Consider the following 22,471-nt stretch of genomic DNA (forward strand, 5'->3'; position numbering starts at 1 on the left):
GCACACTACTATTAGGTACATATTTACTACTATTAGGTACATATTTTCTACTATTAGGTACATATTTACTACTATTAGGTACATATATTCTAGGCACAAAACAACTACAACTTCGCTCTACCGTTCCGGCGACATCATTAAGTTGAGATGTCAAAGCTGTCCAACACAGCAGCACGATACATCACGTGCAGCACGATACATCTCGTGCAGCACGATACATCACGTGCAGCACGATACATCTCGTGCAGCACGATACATCACGTGCAGCACGATACATCACATGCAGCACGATACATCACATGCAGCACGATACATCACATGCAGCACGATACATCACGTGCAGCACGATACATCACATGCAGCACGATACATCACGTGCAGCACGATACATCACATGCAGCACGATACATCACATGCAGCACGATACATCACGCTAAACTCACATGCAAATTAGAGCATGAACAGCGAGGTGTCCGAGCGTGAAGTTTTATGATCATTTAAACGGCGCTCTTGATTTACTGCGCGACACGGCGAGCCTGTCGTCCGGGACGCTGGAATAGCAAAGCCATCTTTATACGAATCTTTATAATTAAATTAGTAGCTGTAATGGTTGAACATGACATGTGGTTGTGTGATCATTCTTGACATATTGGTACCTGATTTAAACCTTAATTATAACACTGAATGATTTGCAGTAATTTTAATGGCGTACACATTCACTCGTCGCGGGGAGCGGTGACACTAGTAACGCTCCGTCGTTTGTAATTTTATGTGAAAGCATTTTCATATATATAGATCTGAAAAATGAAGGTTCTCATCAATAATGGTTGATAAATATCGACAAATCAACCCACTCAATGAACAATTTACGTCAAACATGGCAAGACAATGTTTGATTAGAATGATACCCCTACAGAAAATCGCGATCCATGAATGTTTAGGCGTCGTGGGAACCGAATTTGGAATCGATATTCCGGTGATCATCGGGCATCGAATGATGCAAACCTGGCGCTATCTTCCCACGGAAGTCGCGTACGCAGCGTAAGTGCGTGAAATATGCGCCCCAATGCTGGCCTATAATCGGAAGTTCCTTGCCGTATACTCGCATGTATCAGGCTAACTTTGCCACTAAAGCGCATGCAAATATAGAAGTTTGCAGGGACTGGTCTACGACACTATGTATTTTCTCGAAAAACGTTCTCGGGTATAGAAAAATGTTCTTGATTTTGTGATAACGTTACCAGGTACCTTAAAATGTACTAATGAACTGGAAATCATTTCTGTGTTCAAAAGACGCGGTACAGTGAAGAAATGCGTGTTTACGTATGTAAAAAGCGATTAGGTATAGGAAAATTATTTTTATGAATGGAAAAAACGTTTTCAGGCATAGTAAGGCGTTTTCAGGTAAGGTAAGGCGTACTCAGGTAAGGTGCAAAAAAGCGCTCTCAGGTTAGATAAAACGCTTTCATATGCGGAAAAGCGCTTTCAAATTTCATATGCAGAGAAGCGCTTTCAAAGGCAGAAAAAGTTTAAAGTACGGATTTAGCATTCACGTTTTGTGAACGCTAACTCCGTACTCCGTGGCACGGTAAAACGACTATTCTGCGTAAGATGTGGAAATATCTGCGATTTGTGCGTCACTGTAGCGCAGTGGTTATATAGGGCCGCTGTATGCGCAGTGACGACGGTAGAGCTCTCACCGAGATGGAGAAGCTAGGCGTGGGTTCGAGCCCCGGGAAGTTCAGTTAAAGTCTCGGTGTCTCTTGGACGGCGCATAGTCGCCGTCAAAAGGTGGTGCTTTCATCATGGCCTTGGGTGTGTGCCCCTAAACACTCTGGGTATGTTACCTGGGGGGGGGGTCTTAAGGTCTCTCGAGATCTTAAGGTTTTCTTTTATGGGCAGGGTGGCCCTGTGGTTAAAGTTCAGAGTACCAAGATTGGCGCAGAGAGGCGAATGTATCAGGCTAACTTTGCCACTAAAGCGTATGCAAATATGGAAGTTTGCAGGGACTCGTGAGCGAAACTATGTATTTTCTCGAAAAACGTTCTAGGGTATAGAAAAATGTTCTTGGATGTGTGATAATGTTACAAGGTACCAAAAAACGTTCTCACGAACTGGAAAGCATTCCTGTATACAAAAGACTCTGCATGTACAGCGAAGAAATGCGTGTTTACGCATGTAAAAAGCGTTATTAAGTATTGAAAAATTGTAATTATGAATGGAAAAAAACGTTCTCAGGCATGGTAAGGCGTTCCCAGGTAAAGTAAGGCGTTCTCAGGTATGGTAAGACGTTCTCAGGTAAAATGTTCGCAGGTAAAGTGTTCTCAGGTAGTGTTCTCAGATAGAGTGTTCTCAGGTAAAGTGTTCTCAGGTAGAGTATTCTCTGGTAGAGTGTTCTCAGGTAAGGTAAGACGTTCTCAGGTAAAGTGTTCGCAGGTAAAGTGTTCTCAGGTAGAGTGTTCCCAGGAAATGTTCTCAGGTAGAGTATTCTCAGGTAGTGTTCTCAGGTAAAGTGTTCTCAGGTAGAGTGTTCTCAGGTAAGGTACAAAAAAGCGTTCTCTGGTTAGATAAAACGTTCTCATATGCGGAAAAGCGCTTTCAAAGGTAGGAAAAGTTTAAAGTACTCCGTACTCCGTGGCGGGGTAAAAACGACAATTTTGCGTACGATGTGGAAATATCTGCAACTTAAAATGTCCACAATTATATTACCACTCTAGCCATGAAAACAACATCACTAAGCTCGCTGCTTTCCGCGGGATTAGCATAAATTTATGTGTTTAGAGCGAATCACACACGAATCGCTCCACACAAAACACAAATACTCACAAAAATACAAATCATGCGTTGGACAGTCGGGATTCCGGACTGCGGATGGCGCGGCGCTAAGGATAACGCGGATCACGCAATTTGCGGATCCGCAGAATTTCTCAGCAGATTGCGGATCACGGAATTGGATGCGCTGGATCACCTCAATTTCGTCTTCACTGCCAAAACAACTTTCTCCTCAGGACGCGGCTCCTAAATTACACACATGTAAGTCGGGGTTTGGTCTATTATTTTTTGCCTTTATGTGCATGATCTGGAAATTTTAGGGCACTCATTTTATCAGTAACCATTAACATTATGGTTATAATTTTGAAGTTTCAGGTTTTTTTACATTAAGATGAATAACTCACATATTTTAGGACACAATTACACGAGATATTTAGTCCAGAATTTTTGTCCGGCCCGAACATGAGCTCTACAAGTAGAAGGGTGTGTTATAAGATACATAATTATAACCTGGACTCGTAGTGTAGAATTATTTTGGTAGCTAACTTATGATGATCACATATTCACATTCATTCATATTCTAATAATTTCTAAGGTTGTTGATATTACTATTAACTGCTACAGTCAATGCACAGTTATTGTAGAGAAATATTGTATCACTGAGAGAGGTCGCCGTACGCTCGGCAGTGCGTGCGTCAATAAATTCAGGCTTCGTGCGTCACGGTGCGTCACATTATAGCGTCACTGCGTCGCTACGCCAAAAGATTCCGTCAGTTGTGCGTTTGTTTGACGTTATTTTCGGGAAATTCAAACTTAGAATTGTTGGCATTTCCGTATATCATCTCAAGTTAATTAAATTATTCATGATAATTGACGGTTGCTGGTTTCCCGGGAAATATGTTTAGTATCGAGAGAGAATTATGATGAATTATTTGGCGAACAAATTATTTCAAAAATCGAAAATAAAGAAGTGGAAATAAAGTTTCTCCGCAGATTAAAATTAATTTCAAAATTAATTTCAGTTAAAAAATTGTTTCGAAATTATTTAGAAGATTGAAACAGAGAGACAACTTCATATCCTGCACTCTTTTTGATTTTATAACCTCGTACTTACTTAAACTTGAAAATTATTTATGAAGTTGCTTGCTGAAAGAAAATTAATGTTTACCCAGTAGTTCAAATACAAAGACTGATGTAAAAAATCGAAATAAACTTTTATGGATCGCCATTGAAGCAGCAGTTCAAAATGGGCTAAGAAGAAAATTAAGCTTGGAATGAAAGACCTATTCTTATTAAGCAATAATCGACGCCGCTGGAATGCACGCTGCCATTCCAAGCTGTTCCAGGGCACACAAAGACTGCACAAACTATAAATTCATTTAAAAAAGCACAATGGACTCCACGAATGCACTTGTATGAGAGCATTGTACTCATGCATCTACAATGGAACAATTGCTCCAAGTCGAATGCCGTCCAAATTGTGATTTAGACTCTCGTAATTTGTTTCCCAATATAATAAATTTATTAAATTCAAATTAAGGAGTTCCATAGCAGATTGCTTGGATTTATTATTGCTGACTTGTTGTGACAAATGAAATTTTCAATTCAATGATAAATAAATAACTTATATTACCTCATATCGTTTAAAATAATTCATTATTTTTCTTATTACCCAATTTAAGAAGCAGATTTTCGATTCGAAAACTTAATAGCATATCCCATAAATACCTAATTAATATAGCAATTAATGTCATTCCACTATAGATCTCACAAGCAATCAGTAGCTACACAACGTCACTGTTAGAATAGAATAAAAGTGTCGGCTCTGAAGAAATAGGCCCGTGGCCTGTTGCCGATTCTTGAATTTTTCGTGACTTGATCCACAAGGGATCCGGGCTTTGGAACCCGATCGTTCCATAGCTGACGATTGATTGAGATAGCTGCTGGACTTATTGCCTGGTCCGTAATTTGCTAGGCATTTTAAGACTGAACATATGCTCCTGCATAGCTTCGTCTGGACTTATTGCCTGGTCCGTAATTTGCTAGGCATTTTAAGACTGAACATATGCTCCTGCATAGCTTCGGCTAGTCTGTACTTGAAGGCGTTCATACTCGGAGCGTCAACGATACTATTACATCAGCAAAGTAAGAGGAGCAGCACTACGGGCGCACTGAAGGCATATATACTTTGCTCCAAGTTCGTAATCTGCCGCAAGTATATTATCTTCCATACAGCCTAACTTGTGTTCAGCCAAGTATCATAAGGATAAGATATATTAATGGGAAAATTACATGTAAACCATATGCTGCAATATGAAACGTTATACGATGCTACTAGTATTTTACTGATGTTATATCAGGTATAAATTTTATATTATATTGTTATTGGTATTTATAAATTGGCCTGCAGTTATGTAGTATTCTCCTAATTCTATATTAAGTATAAATGTTATTTTCTATTCTTCCAAGTATGAAAATGAATTCGCCTGCCGTTGTGGGTCAAGTTGAAATATCTCGGCCAATAATGGAGTTGGAGGTGGCATGACGAAGTTTGTTTCAGTCTCTGTTGAAATGTAGGAAGCCGGCGTTTCTACGCAATTTTCTATTGCTTAGAAAACGATGGCGGTGAATGAAAGGCGCAACAGCTGAGGGCGGCGCTGCTGAGATTTAAAAATTTGGGAAGCTTTTTGTATGCAAGTAATTTAATCCTGATGCTAGGGCATTAATTCAATATGAAATGACACGGCCTACTTCGGTTATGTTTTTCGGACAGTTAGAACACCTATTCTATTGGATAATTGTTATATCGTCCAATAATTGATATAGTAAAGAAAATGTGCCAACGAAAACGATTCAATTTTATTGAACTCCTGTTGGAAGTGCATTCATCGCGCATAGGACGAACTTTTAAATGCAGAAGTTGAACGCACCGCAGTAGAATGGCAATAATAATAGACTTATTATAGGATTTTGAGAGGCTAGTATTACAATATTTGGACATAACAGGAATCAGCAACGGTTAAAATAGGATTGAGGGGTCGCTCCCTGAGGCCCCACCGTAAATAAAAGTACGTTGTTAAAACTGGCCTCAGTAATGTATTAGTTCAGGATATTAATGACCAAGGTGGGCAGTAGCGAGCTACATGTAGCGGTCGCTAGTAGTGGCCGCTACATTTTCAGTCGCGGTAGCGGCGCTACATTTAAGGAATTGTAGCGGTAGCGATCGCTACATTTAGAGCATGTAACGGTAGCGGTAGCGGCCGCTACATTTCAAAGTAGCGCTGCCCAGCTCTGTTAATGACCTACAACAGCAAGGGATTGAAGGGCAAGTTGCGATTCATCAGGCAGGTGCTGATGAATAGTTAATTTAATTGTTTATCCATGATGATTGGATGTGAGAATTGGACAGTTAAAATTATCCTTGAAATTACCATCTACTTGTCTGCTTTGAATAAAACATTGACGTGAGTTTTTATGGAGAATCGCTTGACTGAAAAGAATGAAAAAAGTAAATGGTGCCATATATAGTTAAGCAGCAGTAAATTTTGCTATATAGGAGGAAACCGTAAAAATGGTGCTATATATAGGTAAGACACAGTAAATTTTGTTATTTACATACAAGCATGTCAAGGTCACCACTCACCACTATGACACAAAGGCTTACATCGCCATTCTTCACTAAAACCTTATATTACTAGTCGGAAATAAGGTTCGTAAAGTTCAATACTTAAATGATGACTGAAAAGCATTGTTGATGACGCTAGAAAGATGTGCTGCACTTTTATTCATGAAATTGACTTAAATTGACTCCAGAACTTGATTAATTGACTTAAATAAATTGAATTGCAATATCAATTAAAGGAGGGAACGCAGTAGCAATTAGGAACTAAACAAAAGGAAGCACTGGAATTAAGTGAGAGTGAAGCTTTTTTAATTGTCTATTAAATTCTCGACCAATTTAATTCTGTCTCGACCAGCATATAATGATATTGGTTCCTAACAGGAGACAAACGGCAAGCGAAGGACCGTTAATAAATATTTAAAAATTAAAAGTTTAAAAACTTATTTTGTCTGTTAATTAGGTTGAAGACTTGCAGTGTAAGAAGCACAGGTAAAAATAGTATAAATGACTAGCAGCGCTGCTACTAAAATGAAAATAGTTACGTATGCTCGTGAATTTGTAATAATTGTTACAAATTATTGAAGGAAAACATGAATTTAACCATTGTAATCATCGTCAAAAACTTGCCACTTGCCAAAAACTTAACAATTGGCTTATATATCACTGAGTTCGTTATACCAAATCTATTGATTATATTATAAAGTTTGTATGATTATTTATGTGCTAGAAGAAGAGTGAAGGGATAAAGATAAGGATGGGATATTGACATCACGAGGCGAGGGTTACATTGAAAAATTAAAAGTTTCGAAAATTGAAAGGCTCAATGTAAGATCGACGCTTGGTAGCTTGCTCGTTCATTAAAGCGAGGATTCTTATATAGTTTGTTGGATATTGGGATCTAAATATATGTATTATAATTTTAATCGAATATTCCTAATAACAGTAATTCAATAATTATTGAACTCATGTCTGTCAAAATTTTTATCAATTTGAAACCTCACTTCATACATGTTAACAATATTGTGAATGAACAAATTAAATTTGGAGTCTACGTTCGTGGGAAAAATTGTTTCGGGACCTCGAAGATTTTTCCTTGCGAAGGCTCGGTTGTTTAAGTAGGCTTAGGCAGGCCGTGACTCGACAGCTTTTAGAGCATCTGTTCAACTTGGAAAACTTCACAGAACTGATGTATTTGGCGGCCTGTGACGCGACGCGATGGACGAGGTGATGTAACTTCAGAAAGAAAGGTGATGGAAAAAACTTCAGAAAGAAGTTCTTTCTGTCAGGCGTGTGAACCTCGACACTTAGGCTGTCAAGTGGAGGCTTTTTTTACAATGAAGAATTCTATAAATTTGTTGAACCTGATTTGTATTAAAAACAAATTTGCAGCAAAATATTAAATGAATACAAAGTCTGCGATTAACTTTATTAATGAAGAAACTTCGAATAACAAACAATAAACCTTGTGTTCGGCCTTAGCTCTTATCACCTCGACATGAGTTTGGGTTTTAACTTCTGAATCATTCTGCAAGTACATAAATAAACAAATTAATGACAGTTTCTCATGTAACACTCATAATCAAGATGTAACGTAATGCACGACACAAATAAATTATAGACGGATAAATAGAAAACTAATTTTGACTTATAAAAACACCACAGAATTGACATAGGATTATCATAATATGAATAGAATATATAGGAACACCTACCTTCGCGGTGGATCACAAGGCAATGATGGTATAAAAGACGTGGCTAAACGAGGTGACTTTATTCATGCAGAGGTGACTCAGAACCGAAACTAGAAATACCTACTTTGTAATAAAACCTTATATTGAACAACGTTCCCTAATAGCTTGCAGGAAAAGATAAAAAACTAATTAAAATTCAGGCTAAAAAATAGTTAATTTTAATAGCTCATCGAGTTGTCTATCTTTATACACAGCTTCAGAGTTAGCCTTCCCAAGCGTGGGAAATTCCCAGACTGATACGGCTTATGACGTTTTTATTAATTCAATTTTCATCTTTCGTTCCCTACCTTTTACAGCTTGAGAGTTTTTTCTCGCGAATGCCGTGTCGTGGCCGCGGTGTATTATTTCTAATGCTGCTGTACTCACCACAATTGCCTGTATTGCGCTCAGCAGCATTCATGTACCCTGGACATAAGTGATGAATACTTCGGGTCTTAATAATTCAGTGATACTCCGATATGATGTGCGAAGAATTTTTTCATCAACCCTCTGTCTACAGATATATCATCCCTCTGTCTACTGATACATCAATCTTCTGTCTACTGATACATCATCCATCTGTCTACTGATACATCATCCCTCTGTCTACTGATACATCAGCCCTCTGTCTACTGATACATCAACCCTCTGTCTACTGATACATCAACCCTCTGTCTACTGATACATCAACCCTCTGTCTACTGATACATCAGCCCTCTGTCTACTGATACATCAACCCTCTGTCTACTGATACATCAACCCTCTGTCTACTGATACATCAACCCTCTGCCTACTGATACATCATCCTTCCGTTTACTGATACATCATCCCTCCGTTTACTGATACATCATCCTCTGTCTACTGATACATCAACCCTCTGTCTACTGATACATAATCCCTCGGTCTACTGATACATCATCGCTCTGTCTACTGATACATCAACCCTCTGTCAACTGTTACATCATCTCTCCGTTTACTGATACATCATCCCTCCGTTTACTGAAACATCATCCTCTGTGTACTGATACATCAACCCTCTGTCTACTGATACATAATCCCTCTGTCTACTGATACATCATCCTCTGTGTACTGATACATCAACCCTCTGTCAACTGATACATCATCCCTCCGTTTACTGATACATCATCCTCTGTCTACTGATACATCAACCCTCTGTCTACTGATACATAAACCTGATTTGTATTAAGAACAAATTTTCAGCAGTATCAATGAACACAAAATTTGCGCCTAATTTTCGGTTGTTAAACCTGATTTGTATTAAGAACAAATTTGCAGCAAAATATTAAATGTATACAAAGCAAACGCCTAATTTTCGGTTTTTATGTATAATATTTTAGGAAAACGGGAAATTTGCATTAAATGCATGTATGATAAATAGAGGATAAAACCAATTTCTATTTTTCTTACAACTTCTCACATGTTTTGTGAAAAAATTCAACATCAGGCAGAAATAAGCTCTGAGCAATTCTCAACTGATCTCAGTGACAAATCCAACAAATTAATCGAAAATTTATTTAACGCATTAATAAATTTACAATGTCATTAATTCATGGGATTAATCAACTGATTGTGTAGTTTTTTTAGCGTTATCGAAAGTGCGCTTGTCTGTCAGCCTCCTTTTGTTCACTATTCAGAAATTGGTAAAGTTTGGGAGAAGTTCTTTCTTCACGCAAGTTTTTAAAATTAGCAATTGAATAAGAAACTATATGTAATTAAAAATTGCAGTGCTATTTTCCTATACATTAAATATTTATATAGGAAGCTGGACAATATTTAAATCCATATCACCGCATTGAACATCAGTTACACGTAAGGATAATCAATATCAATGTATTTAAAAACTTTATTAATGAAGAAACTTCGAAAAATAAACAATAAACCACCTGTTCAGCCCTAGCTCTTATCACCTTGCTTGACATGATTTCGGGTTTCTTTTCTGCAGGTGCACAAATAAAGAAATAAGGACCGTTTCTCATGTACCACTAATAAAGCAAGCTATAACGTAATACACGTCACAAATAAATAATTGACTGATAAATAGAAATAGTCAATCTGATTTATGAAAACACCACTGAATAGACAGTGGTTTATCATAATATGAATAGAATATATCTGAACACCTACCTTCGTGGCAGATCACAAGGCAATGATGGTGTAAAATGCGTTGCTAAACGAGGTGACGTTATTTATTCAGAGGTGCCTCGGAACCGAAACTAGAAATACCTAACTTGTAATAAAACCTTATATTGAACAACGTTCCCTAACAGCTTGCATGAAGGAAAAGATAAAAAAACTAATTAAAATTCAGCTGAAAAATAGTTAATTTTAATAGCTCTTCGAGTTGTCTATCTTTATACACAGCTTCAGAGTTGAAGCTTCAAGTTTTCTTCATTATCGATTAAAGGCGCATAAATTATAAGTTAATATTAAATTAATTTTCAGTATGAAATTTTTGATTTTCCTCGATAATATCTGCCACCAAAACATCTGGGAATTTCTAAGTTTCCACGGAAATAATAGCCAATGAAGCACGCAGAAATTTATCAATTTCCACGCAAATATTCACTCATAGTGCGTTCAGAAATTCCCTTTTCCACCCTCGATCCTTTCAGGAACGCCAGTTTTTCGCGTTACCGAATTGCGGCGATAACATCAAATTCAGCGCGAATTTCTAAGCGTGCGTGCAGAAAAAAACTGCGCTCAGAGGCGCCGATTCATGCAAATCCGACAAGCAAAAGGCTGAGGGGTTCGTTTTTGCGCAGGTTTCGTTGATGGCTGTATCGATAGCCAGGCTAAATAGGCACACCTTTTGATAGGCCTTCCCAAGCGTGGGAAATTCCCAGACTGATACGGCTTATGACGTTTTTATTAATTCAATTTTCATCTTTCGTTCCCTACCTTTTACAGCTTGGAAGTTTTTGCTCGCGAATTCCGTGTCGTGGCCGCGGTGTATTATTTCTAATGCTGCTGTGCTCACCACAATTCCCTGTATTGCGCTCAGCAGCATTCATACGCCAGGGCCATAAGTGATGAATACTTCGGGTCTTAATAATTCAGTGATGAAACATTCGATATGATGTGAGAGGAATTTTATTCATCAACCCTCTGTCTACTGATACATCAACCCTCTGTCTACTGATACATCAACCCTCTGTCTACTGATACATCATCCCTCTGTCTACTGATACATCAACCCTCTGTCTACTGATACATCATCCCTCTGTCTACTGATACATCATCCCTCTGTCTACTGATACATCAACCCTCTGTCTACTGATACATCATCCTTCTGTCTACTGATACATCATCCCTCTGTCTACTGATACATCATCCCTCTGTCTACTGATACATCATCCCTCTGTGTACTGATACATCAACCCTCTTTCTACTGACTGATACATCATCCTTCTGTCTACTGATACATCATCCCTCTGTCAACCGATACATCATCCCTCTGTCTACTGATACATCCATCCCTCTGCGGATGGCCAACCTTTAACGCAAAATACAATGTAAAATCAAGGTTAGTTTTAATTATTTGTTTGCGTCTCAGATTTACCAGAAAAATTTCCTCGTGAAAATACGTAAATATTCTCCTCCGCCATCCACTAAAAAAGGTGGCTTTCGAAGGAGCTCGAACTCGTCCGTTGGCCCGGGGAACGTGTCGCGACGTGTCGGCTTTAAAGTCCTGCTGCTTTTAAGACACCAGCTCCGTACAGTCCAGTCTACAAGCCCTAGTGGCCGTGCAGTCCAGTCTACAAGCCTCAGTGGCCGTGCAGTCCAGTCTACAAGCCCTAGTGGCCCGCAGTCCACTCTACGAGGCTCTAGTGGCCGTGCAGTCCAGTCTACAAGGCCCTAGAGGCCGTGCAGTCCAGTCTACGAGACCCTAGTGGACGTGCAGTCCACTCTACAAGCCTCAGTGGTTGTGCAGTCCAGTCTACGAGGCCCTAGTGGCCGTGCAGTCCAGTCTACAGGCCCTAGTGGCTGTGCAGTCCAGTCTACAAGGCTCTAGTGGCCGTGCAGTCCAGTCTACGAGGCTCTAGAGGCCGTGCAGTCCAGTCTACGAGACCCTAGTGGACGTGCAGTCCACTCTACAAGCCCNCCCCTCACACGCCCCTCACACGCCCCCGCCTCACACCAACAAGACGCGCCTGGAATGCCTATGCCTCTGCCTCCCACGCGCGTTTCTTTATTTAGACCGCGCCGTGCCGGGGCGGTATCCAGGATACGCGAGAACACGCAACTCGTGCCCAGACTTACGGCCGCCCCAGCCTGGCGGTGGCCGTACAGCGCGCTGGCGTCCCCTGGTGGCCGTGAAGACAAGTTTGCCGTCCCAGATTAAGCGTTAATACATTGAGTTTAGGCTATTCAAGTTTCGAATTAACATGATGTCAGTTTGAAAACAAATTTTGATGAAGTACTGACGCCTAAAGTCCTTAGTTGAGTACCTGATAGTATAAAGATTATTAATACGTGAAATAAGTTAGTTTGTTTAATGCTAATGTGCTGGAAAAATATAAGATGGTCTGTCATAACAATTTTGAAATAATAAACCTGTTTTTTAAATCATAAACCTGTTTTTTTTTTCAGAAAAAAACAATAATCTAGTGGTTTGTAAGCGCACCATCCTGTTGTGGCACCAAACAATATTCACGCTTGAAATTTATTCAATATGTATTACACAAGACCTTACATGTAAGTTTACAGTCTTGATGTCAGCAGCGCTATTGAGAGTCGTAACCCGGCGATGTTTAAAGCAATTTCTATGGGGCGCTTGCCATGCTCAGCCCCGTACATGCAAATCCTCCACATCCCACAGACTCTTCGCTATGTGCATGTTGGGGACTGGAATGTTGCAGTTGTTTGTTCTCTAGGGCACACTCAGTAAAGTGAATGGGGCATATTATCCAAATCTTGAAACATTTTCCTACTTCCAGCACGGGCGTATAGTTGACGTAGCACTGATACGCCTTTTTAGACAGGCCAAACTGGGTCAAGATGACTCACATTAATTCCTTTGAATGCATATATTTATTTGAATGCTATTTATATATATTGAGTATCAAAAATTAGTTTTAGATGGCAGAATTTGTTGATTTATACGCGTGCGATTAATTGTCCGATTAAATTAATTAAATTAATTGAATAATTAAATTAATTTAAGAATTATTGTCCGACTATTTGATATTGAGTAACATGAATGCTGTGTATTGTCTCCAGAAAAGAGGATACGAGTTAAATGTTTCAAAACATTCAATAATAAAGAAACTCATATAAAATAAAGGAAATCATTTAAAGATTGACAAACAAAATGGTTAATGTTAGTTCGTAAGCAAACTGCCTAAAGTTCAGTTTATGAGGAAGTTGGCAGCAAAAGGCTTACAGGTAATGGAGTTTAAAATAAGACTGAAACGATGGAAACACATAAATAAATAATAAAGTGATCGCAGACCATGCATATACATAAAGAAATCATTGAAGCTTTGGGCCAGTGCAGGAATCAGAGAAAAAACTTTCACAATAAAAAAGTCACATTAATCAACTGATGCACGAAATAAATAAGAACGAGAAAACATTAATTACATAATTCCGATGCTGCGCAAAGCGCTAGGACTATAATAACATAACTGTAATAACATAGTAAATAGTGGAATGTAATAATGCAAGTAAAAGCAAGTAAGAAACACGCAAGTAAAAGTAAGATCAACAACTGCGGCGAGAAAAAAAAAATGAAATAGCAAAAAAATTTCGCAATGCAGGCGGGCAGACCAGGCATTCCGCAGCGCCGGATTAGTCACAGGCGATTGTCATGCCGGAGCTGACCTTATCAGGAGTGTAATGGCGGCTATATCAGTCAGCTGTGGGTCGTATATACCTGCTGACATCACTGCTGATGCTGGTTTATAACGCATGTAATGGAATAATCAGCTGATGCAGGCTGATAACGCCGCTGATGCAGGCTGATAACGCTGTTGATGCAGCCTGATAACGCTGCTGATGCATGCTGATAACGCTGCTGATGCAGGCTGATAACGCTGCTGATGCAGGCTTATGACGCTACAGCCAGCTAGTCGTGTCAGGTAATCGGTGCAGTGAGAAAAACAGGCGCGGGGACGGCCGAGCGAAATAGTTAGCTGCTCGAAATGATGAACAAGCTTAGAGCTTGGGGGAGGGGGAGGTATTATGGTGCAGGGGGAGGGATAGGCATGTTGAGGCTGGGAGATGCATACATGATGCAGAAGATAGGAGTAAAGAAGGACAGGTTAGGTGCACGAATATTCAAATGCAGTGCAAAAGCTAAGTTTCCATGAGAACTCGACTGTACGCGTCAGTTCCGATTATTAGAATAGTCGAAAATCACAAGAAACCTAAAGATTCACCCTCTAAAGACTATACTGTTACAATAGCATTTATGCATTTGTCGCCTTTCGTCTCGATTTTCCATCACTGTAGAATATACTCGTCGTCAAATATTTCAACGCTTTTCTCTCTCTGTTCAACATGCCACAAACGGTTCTTGCAAAGAAATGAATTAACATAAAACACGTGAGAAACAATAGAGTGATGATACATTTACACATGGTACGTCAATTTTTCAATAGAAATATTCAGAGATGTATAAGTAATGATTCAAGATGATTTAATGTTGCCTCACCAAGCATTACGGGCACCGCGTCGTCGCACCCGTCGCAGGCCATACACAAGAACACAAATTTCGATCCACTTTGGTCTTTACTATATAAGGAAATTTTCAGTAGTCAGTACAGTACAGAATATGACTTATCAAAATACCACGGCTGTACTTTCTTATCGATTAAAATAAAACCACTGAAGTACTTAAAAACAGACTATTAATGCATGACAGTCAATTGCAGGCGATATATTTGCCTGCAATTCAAGGTTAAAAATTGATTCGGCCTAGGGGCGTACAGAAGCCATAACCCGCGCCCCAGCGTTGCACGACCGGTGCTGGACGATGCGGACGTCTAGAGGCCGGACAGACGACGGACGCACTCCTGCACTTGCGGAAAGTGGGTCACTATTTGGAATATACGACACATTCATTTATATGAGTGTGTGTGCTTAGTGTACATTGTATAGCCAGCGCCCGGCAAACTGGAATGGGGTTCCATAGAAACTGGAATTAACATGATTATAATTGCGAGCGAAAATTTGCTAGTTAGTAATTACTGCCCGCATGATATTCGCACAGTCTGGGAAATATTTTTTATGCATCCATGGCTAAATCAAATAATGGCTTTCGCTTTTAGCAGCATTTTGTTATTGTAGCGAATAAATTTTTTTCTCAGGATGTTCACTTTTAAGTGTGTGTGTTATATAATTCACACATTGTGTCCCACTAATAACACAATGGTTTGCTCACGTGTTAAAAGTTTGAAAGGTTAATGTGTTAAATGTATGAAAGTTTAACTTACTGAGATTGTAAAAGCTAACAGATTAACTTTCCTTAGATATATTAGGATAAAATTTATGTGCCTATATCGTCATCCAAGAATTATTTTTAGAATGGAAGCACAAACAGGTCTTAACCATTATCAGGTTATAGAACCATAAACAGGTTATAGAAACATTAGCGTACCTAAACTTCAATCTTTTCATCAAGTCTTGATATTACCTCACATTTGTCGTTTGGAGAGGTTCTGCCAATGGTGGCATGCCGCCTCTTCAAAAGATTTTTTCCTCTCGGCGACCATAGATAATGGAAGTTGAGCTTAAATTCACAATTGTATGTATATCATATAAAAAATTTAATTCTTTCCGCATGAACTTGATACATAACTCCATACCTGAAGCGGTTAGAATGTTACCTAAAAGCGACACTGTATCTAAAACGCGTTTAACGACGTTTCAACGGCTTCGGAACAGCCGGTTAGGATCCCCTCAAATTCGATGTATAAAAAGAACTAGGATTTAAAATCGTACAATATATTGGAAGCTCGTTCCTGCTAATGGCTGGTCCATCAATAGTGTCGGCTGCTAATGCAGGCTCAGTTCTGTGACCAATAGGCCAGGGCATCCATGGTTAAAAAAATTTCGTGCCTATGCTCGTCGACAACGGCTGTACTGGCCATAGTGATTCTGGGCTGACCACTAGAGTCCGAATTCGCAAAGAAGATTTTGCGTATAATTTTACTTGGGTATAAGACGCATATTACTACCTCCATTAATCTCTGTTGCGTTGCCTAACTGAGAAAATATAACTCTGTACTCACTGCAGTGAGTGACAGAGAACGCATCTTCTCGTCGACGAAAACGTGGTCACGAACGGACGGACGGACAGACGGACGGAAACAACGAGCACAATAGCACCTTTTTTCCATAAATGAGAAAATGCGCTAAAAAGATGAAATTTTATACGCTGCTTTATCTTTATAATTGCTGAATAACATAATTGCTTCCTGAACCAATTTCGGTGGAAACTATTTACCGAAATTCGGTTCCGAACCTCACCAACCACTACTCTGATGCTGCCTCTACTATACTCAGAGAGAAATAAATGGGTTGTCTGTCCAGATAAAGTCAAAGTAGAACGACAGATACTGAGTTCCAGTTGACCTTTCAATTTCCACAGCGCCAACGGAAATTTAAAGTTTTACGGTGTATTTTTTAGTATATCCGTTACAATGATCACAAAATACCTTAGCAATGGTTTGATGCACAAGCATCCTTAAATTCAAGTCCTTAAGGGGACCGGCTACCCTCCGGAAAAACTTCTACATTTATTATCAGGTACCATTGGAAAGAGCAGAATTCCAGCTTTCAGATGAGCACAAAAACCGAAAAACGCCAGAATTGAAAATTTTAGGGTAGCCGGTCCCCTTAAGGTGATCGTTAGCGGTTAACTCCTTGTCTACCTAGGGTGAATAACATTCCTGAAGTGCATCGTTAGTTGTTAGCCCCAAACTACCGAGGGTTAATTCCTTGAGTTAATTATTAATCCCTAACCACTTGTCTACTGAGGGTTAATTCCTTAAGTTAATTATTAATCCTTAACCCCTTGTCTACCGAGGGTTAATCCCATAAGTTAATTATTAATCCTTAACCCCTTGTCTACCGAGGGTTAATCCCATAAGTTAATTATTAATCCTTAACCCCTTGTCTACCGAGGGTTAATCCCATAAGTTAATTATTAATCCTTAACCCCTTGTCTACCGAGGGTTAATCCCATAAGTTAATTATTAATCCTTAACCCCTTGTCTACCGAGGGTTAATCCCATAAGTTAATTATTAATCCTTAACCTTCTCTCAACCGAGGATTAATTCCTTAAGTTAATTATTTATACCAACCTCTTGTCTACCGAGGGTAGCTATTTACCCTAGGTTTTAGTACGAGTAACATTTGAATCGTCTCTTGTATCCACTGACAAAGAAGGATATGAATTAAATTATCAGCTTATACACAAACTGACTTTCAAAATGGCTTCAAAACGGAAAGCGAACATTTTAAACTACGAATGCATTGTCATTTAAATGCCAATGAAATTAAGAAAATGAATCGCTTACCCACGAAAACAAAATCGGCTTTCGAGGCAACGAAGACGCGCGCTGGTCAATGAATTTATTGTTTATATATTCTATTAAATATTTAATCAGCGAACACTGGATTGCCTATTCAATGATTAACAGTTAGGATTTATAACAAACAACCTCCGTTCGAAGAACCAGATTAGGTCTCAATAATGAACGCTTGTTTAATCAGCTGAGATTTAAGGGCCTGATCACGTCTATATTCTAAAGGGCATAATTGGAAAGCTCTCAGATTTAAGAGCCAAATAAGGGCACCGTAAAGGACTAATTTGAAGTGTCCACTCAAAGGTCCCATGGTCAACGTCCACCTCTTGTTGTGGGCCATCGAAAATTCCGAGGCTCTTCACGATCACCAATTGCATACATGGCCGCTTGATGCAAAGAAGGTTCATATGGATGGCCAAATTATACAATTGTTGATATCATTTCACATTTGGATTCATGCATTCAACTAGCGCGTAGAGTCTGAAGAGCCTAAAGCAAACACTTCCTGTAAGGGGGAGTAACGCTAAGTGCTGGCCTGTTACTGGATTATTGGTCGCCAGGCTGGGCCCGTTACCACAGTTACCACTGCCCGTTACCACACTTACCACTGCCCGTTACCACAGTTACCACTCTGCCCGTTACCACAGTTACCACTCTGCCCGTTACCAAAGTTACCACCCTGCCCGTTACCACAGTTACCACTCTAACATGGACATTATGCCGGCATTTTTGCATGCCCAGTACCACGGGTCGGCATGGGCAGCGTGCCCACAATGCCCCATTGAACTTAATTGACACGAGAACAATCGGGATGTGAAGCCCATATTTAAGAGGCTCAACAGTTACCACTCTGCCCGTTACCACAGTTGCCACTCTGTCCGTTACCAAAGTTACCACTCAAACATGGACATTATGCCGGCATTTTTGCATGCCCATGCCCACGGGTCGGCATGGGCAGCGTGCCCACAATGCCCCATTGAACTTAATTGACACGAGAACAATCGGGATGTGAAGCCCATATTTAAGAGGCTCAAATTTAATCAAAGCGACCACACAAAAAACCGGACCTGCCGATGCAACGGCCGGACGCGGACAGGTTCTGCCCGTCCGGTAATAGAGACGCCGGACCGAAGTGGGACCGAAGCTCCGTCATTTGATTATATTCATGAGTCTGGATGAGGACGATGGGCGTGCATAGAAAGTGAATTATTCAGCGGGGTGAAATGAATACTGCATTGTATACTGTGAGTGTACGCTGAGAGATCTGCATTACTCTGAGAGAGCATGGGTACTGGTTTAGTTGAATACCGGTGAGCAACATGGATGTGTGCAGTACTCTGGCTATTAGGCATCCACTACATCTTGAATTCAATTTAATCCTTTTTAATCATTGTTGTTAATAACGCAAGAGGATACAGCGAAGGATACCGCTGATTTGATTTGAGGATACCGCGAAGATGATGATAGAAGGTATCTTTAACACTCCTAGTAATCTCAACGAGAGTACAATGTCGGTACACTCAACGAGGGTATAATTTTGGTAACTCAACGAGGGTAAATGTCGGCACATTCAACGATGGTTCGATGTAAGTATATTTAACGAGGGTACAATGTAGATTTATTAAACGAGGGTACAATGTAGGTTTATTAAACGAGGGTACAATGTAAGTATATTCAACGAGGGTACAATGTATATATACATTCAAAGGGGGTACAATGTATGTATATTCAACGAGGGTACAATGTAGATTTATTCAACGAGGGTAAAATATTGGTACTGTCAATGGGCAGGCATCACACTAAGCACGTTAGGAGTTAAGTAGGATCACAGTCAGATTTATTCGCTCTCATTTGAATATTTTCGACTCACAGAAACTGATTTGCATGGATTCGATCCACCGGACATTGCAGAGGAGGCTCGAGTACCCAGCCCTTTTAGCGGATAACTGTCAACATGATGATCTCATTGCTTGCGGGCATCGATGATTTCAATGATGATTGCATTAATTTCAATGCCTGATCGTGCGTAGCGCTATTCAACAGCCGCCAATTTCACACGAATGTTTACATAAGGAGATGCGATCCAGCTCTGGTGTCATACTTTCAAAACTAGCTAAGTGAACGTAAGTACTTACGCTCTATCTTCTTGTCTATGATTGGTGGATTTTGCTTGAAAGCCCGTCAATGATTGGCTGATGAACTTACGATCTCTTAACTTTTTTTGAGAGTATATAGGCTCTGCTTTTTCTATTATGTTATTTTGTATATGAAGATGAAGTGTATGTTACACATTAAGTTTATTTACAAAACTCTTCTTTCGATTAAGTGGATGATTTAGTAATTAGGTATTAATATATACTATGCATTAGTTAATTATAATTGTCTTGAATTTTCCTTATATACGAAGAATTGGATTTAATTTATCCACAGAAGTGGCTTAAAATATATGTTGTTTATCACCTTCATGGCAATATTATTTGTAATTATAGCAGACAATTTTGTCAATGACGTTGATTTGTGTTTTGTTTAGGTTGATAGTTGTCATGTCGTGAATGATTTTCTGTTGAAAATTGGGTATCTTTAGTTATAATTACAATTATAATTATTGTAAGTAATGAATGACGTAATGTAAATATTACGCGAGGTAATACAATTATTACCTTACTTACCGTATTAACGTGAAGGTTATTTTCAGTCATTAGCCACGTGATAAAATATTTTTAAATGATTGTTTGGACAGTTAATTTTTTTATTTAAATTTTTTACTTTATCAGAAAAGTTATTTTATATGTATTTCACTTCAGTCATAGTCTTTATTAAGATACATAGAAAGTTAGCTCATATTATGCACATATCATTCTACCTAATACTAAATGTGTGCATGATTTACGTTACTTATTTATTAATTTCCGTCCTAATACTAAATGTGTGCATGATTTACGTTACTTATTTATTAATTTCCGTCATATATATTTATAATTATGTCAAATACGAAGCTCATTAACGTTACTTATTAGGTTAAGTCATATTTATAATTATGTCAAATACGAAGCTCATTAACGTTACTTATTAATTTGAGACATATTTATAATTATGTTACATACGAAGCTCATTAACGTTACTTATTAGGTAAAGTCATACATACATTAGGATACAGTGCATATTACTGTGCATGAATTTCTGTGTTTAGAGCGAGGAAAGACCGAGGGTAAGTTTGCCCTCACACCGCTCCCCTCACACGCAACCGTTACAGCTTCCTGCTCCCTAACGTCCTCCTAGTGCGACGTTGGTCATCTATAGTCACGTGGATAACAATAGATACGATACTGTACACTAGGATAACGTGCTCTAGTGCGACGTTGGTCATCCCTAGTCACGTGGATAACAATAGATACGATACTGAACACTAGGATAACGTGCTAGTTGCCACGTGAGTTCTACAATGTGTCCCAGGAGACTGGCAGCGGCGTTGGGTGCGACTGTACCGCAGCTGTGAACAGTTTCTCTGTCTCACGTACAGTCGCTCGCCTTAATTTATTTCAACTCATTGTCCATGTGTTATCTATGTTATTTAGACTCATTGTCCATGTGTTATCTGTGTTATTTCAACTCATTGTCCCTGTGTTATCTGTGTTATTTAAATACCACACAGCTGAACATTTGTGTTGTCATCAAACCTATTGCACGTTAATGGTGCAGTTATGATAGGCAGTTAAATCTTCCAATCTGAATGTTGTTTAAGAGGAATATATGTTATAATAACACGCAAGGTATACTGAAAAATAATTACAGCACTTAATGAAAGGAGTTGTTAGGTACTCAGCACCTAATTAAAAAATAATATCTTTAAATACTGCCATATCCTTGCAACAATAATAATAATTATAAAAAAAGTAATAATAATAATAATAAACCTATATAGTTCGTAAATTACTATGCTAGAGCCATTTATAAGCAAGTCTACATCACGGTGCTGTCACATCGTCTTCAATGTAACCCTAATCCTCTCATGTAGGAGGAATCCTTTGTGTCTAGAATATCGTCTCCCCACGTGCTATACAAATGAATATACATGCAATCGAGATATGTGTATAATACTACTATACAATACAGATGTGTATGTATATCTTGGTTTAATTAACGAAGCTTCTCTTTATGTCCATGCTATGTGGGCGCAACTGGGAAAACCAGGCAGTATATAAGCGGTTTTTAGTCGGCCATCTATAAAAGGCTGATATGCCGTCATGTTCTGTTCTAAAATTTTATATACTCTCATATGTATCCATATACTCTGAAAAGTGTATGTAACTCTGCTCCAGAGGGTTCAAAAGCAACTATAACGTCGTAAAATTCATCATATCTTCATTTAGAATGTCTGCAACGAAGATATGTTGAATGCACTTGACGTATTCTATGTTTTTACATTCATGATGAACTTGCGATTTTAGCGGACTAAAGATTACAATACTTTTCTATGCTCAAATTATGAGGATGGTTATATTTTAAAGTCCCCTCAATTTTCAGTTGTTACTAAACGTTTTGTTCACTAGCAACGCTTCAATGGCTTAATAGTTCTTAACAGAACTTGTTTGTTCATTGCGGTTATCGAATTTTTTGCACAATTATGTTTTTAAAAGAATTTATTTGAGATGATCGCTTGCATACACCATGCTAAGTGACCGACTCTTGTCCCAGGCAGGACCTCAGGTTTACTTCATATAGCAGTGATGAATAATATTCTTTCCTATCAGTATTTATGATAATAAAATGAATGAGATGACATCACTAAACA

Source organism: Hyalella azteca, unplaced genomic scaffold (genome assembly GCF_000764305.2).
Source record: "Hyalella azteca isolate HAZT.00-mixed unplaced genomic scaffold, Hazt_2.0.2 contig17334, whole genome shotgun sequence".
Classification (NCBI taxonomy): Eukaryota; Metazoa; Arthropoda; class Malacostraca; order Amphipoda; family Hyalellidae; genus Hyalella; species Hyalella azteca.